Raw genomic sequence first — 6,187 nt, 5'->3', positions numbered from 1 at the left:
CTAGGCGTAGTTATAAGTAAAGAGAAAACCATACGTGAATGTAGACAGCAAAAATAACACTATATACCACTAAAAATGACACGGAACAATAGGCAGAGGCACAAATACTGTAGCATGAACGTTGGAGACACATGTGAACACACACACATAAATCTCACACTTGCACCTTATGTAAAGCTAAATTGTGTCCCCTAAACGCACTAACATATGAAGGTATTAGGGTTCCTGTTTTGTACATAAATTAAATTTTGCCCCGAGGGGCGAGTTTATTGGGCAGCGCCACTCATCCTGTGAGTGGACACACCGCCATAGTGACAGTATTGGGCAGCGCCACTCATCCTGTGAGTGGACACACCACCATAGTGACAGTATTGGGCAGCGCCACTCATCCTGTGAGTGGACACACCGCCATAGTGACAGTATTGGGCAGCGCCACTCATCCTGTGAGTGGACACACCGCCATAGCAGCATGTACAACACTCCCCAATAGGAAGAAAACCCGCTGAGTTGTTCATCCTGTCACTTGTACCCAGACACAGCTGGGACATGCTTAACTGTCTCAAGGGAACAGCTTATCAAACAAGAAGATAAACATTCGTCAACCCTTAAAACCTTACTTTATCTTGCGGGTGCAAAATGGGGAAATCTTTTAAGAACAGTATCAATATTTGACAAATAGTGTTTTCCTAACTCAAACAATGTGGGGTTTATTATTCTACACATATTCCTAATGTCTCTCAGGTGTTCACATTCACGTAGATAGTGGTCAAGGCGGTGTCCATCACTCTCACCACAGATTCTGCAACTTCGCTGATCAACTGTTGTTTCCATTCCAAATCTCCATGGATATTTGTATCCAAGACGGATTCTCGCTATTACTGATTCTCTCCCTCGTCCTCCTCCTCTTCGGCCATAATGATTGGGATTGCCAGCAGCAACCATGTTGTACCATCGTATAGATTCACTGGTTTGTGCTTCTATCCTCCTTTCCTCAGTTACCTTGTCACGGTGATGTTGCCTGACAATACTTCTAATTTGTAGTAGAGTCTTGGGTATGAAGTATTCAATACGGTCTCCTTCAGCGCCTTCAGCAGCCAGCACATCTGCTCGTTCATTCCCACATATTCCAACATGGGAGGAGATCCACAGAAACTTGATGACTCTTCCCTGATTGGTAAGTACTCTCACAGCTCTCTTGATCTCAGCGACTATCGCAAGATTTTTCTGCCCGATTTTTACTTAGACTTTGTAGTGCTGTTTTTTATGATCTCAGCCTGCAGGAGAAACGAGTCTCCCCCTTGAGAGTTATTCAGCAAGACCTGACCTGAATAAGAGGTCGCAAAAGTGTAGACATGAAGATACATACATAAAAAGATTGAGTAAATTAGACAGACAATTTAAGAATATGGGCAGTGAATCAGGATATAGAGAAATGACTGGTTATGAGATGTGGATAATTTGGTGGAGGTGTGAGGCTCGCTTGAGAGGAGCTTGAGCCACTTGAGGTGAAGAAATCGGGGGGGGGGGGGAAGCTGCACTCCGTGTTTGCTCCTGTTAGAGAGGAACCCCTAGTTGATATACCTTCAAGAGGAAGGAAGTGGACAGACGTCTCAACTGAGGAATAAGTTAGGAGGCGTGCCAGCTCAAGTCAGGAACTGCAGAAGGTGTTGAGGGGACAGTTAAGGCAGTTCTGTGGGTGGCCTGAGGTACCCTGAATGTCACCGCCCCGTCAGAGAGCGCCCTGCATGACATCTTTTTGTGGTAAGCCCAAATTTAGCCAGTTTACCGTGATTGCCGGTAATTGATCGTGTGCCCAGCGATCGTAGCGAATGTTTATTGATACGTTAGACATGTTTTGGTAAGGCAGGAAGCCTAAATAAGAGGACGGAGATGAGAGAGACAGCTGGAGGGACGAGCAGCATGTCCTCTCCCGTCGACCGCCTGGAGCCAACTGACCGGCGGCGGAGGACCGCTCCCAGAGTGAGGAGCCGCCGGGCAAGGCGAAGCATGGACCAGCCCAAACGGGGGAGTCCACTCTCACAGCATGTAGAGAGAGAAAGAGAAAGAACCAAGAACCACAACTGTGGACAGGGTAGAACGGAATAATAATAATAAAACAAAGGGGATTGAGGAGATCATACCACATAAGGAGAGAGTGGGGAGTCACAGCGGCTCGAGTGGGTCTGTGCACGTGACAACGAGGCTAAGTGTTGCAGCTGCATCCCCTAAACGTGTGACGTTGAGCCCCTCTTCAACAGCCAAAAGAGCCCAGGGTGATCTCCTGGTAAAAATAAGCATTCTCCGGGTTTTGGGTTGGTTTGTCGCAAAGGAAGGACGAACAACGACAACAATAATATGCTTTTGAATCAGTGCAGATCACTGCACCAATAGTGTTTCGTTCTACGAATCTGAACGCCATAACAATGGCAGTTAGTTCTGCTTGCGTTGAGGAGGCAAAGTTCTCAATACATGCTTTTCCTTCTTTTCTGCATTGTAAAGCATTATTCCTAATTACCGTGTATGCTGCACCAGCCCTGCCATTGACAGGATTAGATGACCCATCAGTGTAGATTTGGTCGAATTCATCTCCGGCTTCTTTATAAATATCCTCGAGATACTTGTGCCTCATTTCTTGTGGTATCATGCTGGACTTTTTCGTTGTCATTTCATTGATGATAATTCTAAATGAGTCATTCTCCCAGGGAGGTAACCTCTCTACAGGCAGGAGCTCACGGGCTTGCTCAATCAGGTGAAGTTCTTCGAGGTAGCAGACTGATCTGTGATGCCATATTTGCTTCTCCTGTTTCCTCCTGTAAATTGCACAGAACTCAGTTTTTTCTTGGCAATATCATTATAATTGCGATCTCTGGCTATGGCTATCTTAATTGCAAGCTTAGCATTCAGTTCTTTAATTCTGCTTTTGACACTGGGGAGGGAGAACTCCTCTCGTAGATTAGACGTTTTAAATAAATTAAATAAACAATAATAAATACATTTTTTTTAATTAAAAAAGTACATGTTTTGTCATAGAATTCTGTTAAACCTGTGAATCACGATTTACCATCCCTGAACCCATGTTGGTGATGCGTTACAAAACTGTTTCCCTCCAGATGCTCTACGAGTCTTTTCCTCACAATCTTCTCCATCTCCTTGCATGGTATACAAGTTAGGGAAACTGACCTGTAGTTCAGTGCATCTTGTCTGTCACATTTTTTGTATATTGAGACTGCATTGGCTGTCTTCCAGCTTTCCGGTAGGTCTCCTGTTTCCAGTGACCTGTTATGCACCATAAAGAGTGGCACACTTAGTGCTTCTGCACCTTCTTTTAGTATCCGTAGTGAGATTCTGTCAGGCCCAACAGCCTTTAGTCACATTCAGCTCCAACAGATTCCTTTTGACCTCATCACTGGAGAGGTCAAATTCCACCAAGGTTGCTTGGTTTGCCTCCTCCTCATCTAGTACAGGGGCTTTTCCTTGTTCTATTGTGAAGACCTCCTGGAATCTCTTGTTGAGTTCTTCACACACCCCCTTGTCATTCTGTGTATCCGTTCTTCCCTTTTCTCAGTTTCATCACGTGTTCCTTCACTGCTGTTTTCCTCCTGATGTGGCTGTGGAGCAGTTTTGGTTGGGTCCTTTGTCCCAGGATCTCTGTCCCAGGACAGAGCTTGGAGTTCATCAAGGCTCTGTCCCAGGACAGAGCCTTGATGAACTCCACTTTCAACATTTTCCCAGTCTGACTTAACCCCATTTACACTATCTGTTTCCTTTCGTATAGCCATGCCCTAATCTTACTTAATATAGCACCCCCAATACCATGAGCCTCTATCTTTTTAATCAGTCTTTCATGTGGCACTGTATCAAAAGCTTTGCTAAAGTTAAGGTACACAATATCACAATCCTTACCACTATCAACTGCCTCAATTATGCCGGAATAAAATGACAGCAAATTTGTTAAACATGAACGGCCATTTGTAAAACCATGTTGTGAATCATTTATTAATTTAGGTTTTTCAAGATGAAGACGAATCATATTTGCAATTATCGATTCAAGTAACTTTCCCACAATAGACGTTAGGCTAATTGGCCGATAGTTTGACGCAAGTGATCTATCTCCTTTCTTAAAAATTGGTACCACATTAGCTACCTTCCATGACTCTGGCACTCTGCCTGACTAATGATTTATTAAATATGGTAGACAATGGATCACAAAGCTCCTCTTTGCATTCTTTAAGCACCCTGGCAAACACTTCGTCTGGCCCTGGGGATTTGTTTGGTTTGAGTTTCACTATTTTTTTTAATAACATCCTCCCTGGTAACTGTTAAACTGGTTAACCTGTCCTCGTCCCCACCCACATAGACGTGTTCGACTGAAAGCATAGAGTTAAGTTCTTCTTTAGTAAATACAGAGATAAAATATTTATTAAAATACCACTCATCTCCTCGTCATTATCCGTTATCTGACCTGTCCCAGTTTTTAATGGACCTATCCTTTCTCTAATCTTTGTTCGATATAACTGAAAAAACCTTTAGGATTTGTCTTTGCTTGCCCTGCTATACGAACTTCAGAGTTTCTTTTTGTCCTCCTTATCTCTTTTTTTTAACATTTCTAACCAGTTGTACAAATTCCTATTCTAAACTTACTTCCCCATTTTTAATCGTTGTGTACCACGCTCTCTTTCTACCTATAAAGCAGAAAGAATTCTTCAGATCCTTTGTTATCCATTTTAGGTCATTAGTATTCGATCAGTTCAATTTGTATGGTATACAACGTTCCTGGGCTCTGCTTAGACTATTTTGAAGTTATATTTTAAATCCACATCGAAATCCCTTTTTACATCACCCATTGCTGGATGAATTGATGGATGAATGGATGGATATATGGATGAATGGATGGATGGATAGATATATGGATGGATGAATGGAGGTTATCTTGAGATGATTTCGGGGCTTTAGTGTCCCCGCGGCCCGGTCCTCGACCAGGCCTCCACCCCCAGGAAGCAGCCCGTGACAGCTGACTAACACCCAGGTACCTATTTTACTGCTAGGTAACAGGGGCATCAGGGTGAAAGAAACTCTGCCCATTGTTTCTCGCCGGCGCCCAGGATCGATCCCGGGACCACAGGATCACAAGTCCAGTGTGCTGTCCGCTCGGCCGACCGACTCCTCTGGATATATGGATGGATGGCCGGATACAGGGATAAAGATAAACTGTTGCTATCTTTAAGGCGTGCAGCGAGAGGTCTTAACACTAGGAGGAATATGGGCGCCTGGAGTCCGCTGCTCCTGTTCACCTAGCAGCAAAAAGTTGTCGTGGAGTGAGGCAACTGTAGTGGGTGGCAGTGTGGGGAAGACCGGTGGCTGGCCTGGAGGAGTCCGAGGTGTCTCACACACTCGCACCTTCCTGCAGTGGTAAACACCTTTACCCTGGTGAGTGAGGCGGCGGCGGCCCTCTTACCCGACACCTCCAACGTGAACCATGTCCTTAACTGTTTCTCAGTGACAAGGTTGGTCCAGCACAGTTGGGGACCACAGGTGGGGACCACAGGTGGTGGACCACAGGTGGAGGACCACAGGTGGAGGACCACAGGTGGAGGACCACAGGTGGGGGACCACAGGTGGTGGACCACAGGTGGGGGACCACAGGTGGAGGACCACAGGTGGGGGACCACAGGTGGGGGACCACAGGTGGAGGACCACAGGTGGAGGACCACAGGTGGAGGACCACAGGTGGATGACCACAGGTGGAGGACCACAGGTGGAGGACCACAGGTGGGGGACCACAGGTGGAGGACCACAGGTGGAGGACCACAGGTGGGGACCACAGGTGGGGACCAAAGGTGGGGACCACAGGTAGGGACCACAGGTGGAGGACCACAGGTGAGGACCACAGGTGGGACGAGGAACTTTTCCTATAATGGTAAACCAGTTCTCGGTGATATATTTAGCCTCAAAGTCTGTCTCAGCTCCGGTCTCCAGTCACGACCCATAACCTGCCACAGAACACTAGCCACCGTCCACTAACCATAACCTGCCACAGAACACTAGCCACCGTCCACTAACCTGCCACAGAACACTAGCCACCGTCCACTAACCTGCCACAGAACACTAGCCACCGTCCACTAACCTGCCACAGAACACTAGCCACCGTCCACTACCCATAACCTGCCACAGAACACTAGCCACCGTC

Source organism: Procambarus clarkii, chromosome 3 (genome assembly GCF_040958095.1).
Source record: "Procambarus clarkii isolate CNS0578487 chromosome 3, FALCON_Pclarkii_2.0, whole genome shotgun sequence".
In the NCBI taxonomy this organism is placed as follows: domain Eukaryota; kingdom Metazoa; phylum Arthropoda; class Malacostraca; order Decapoda; family Cambaridae; genus Procambarus; species Procambarus clarkii.
Note: the sequence above shows the minus strand (reverse complement) of the source record.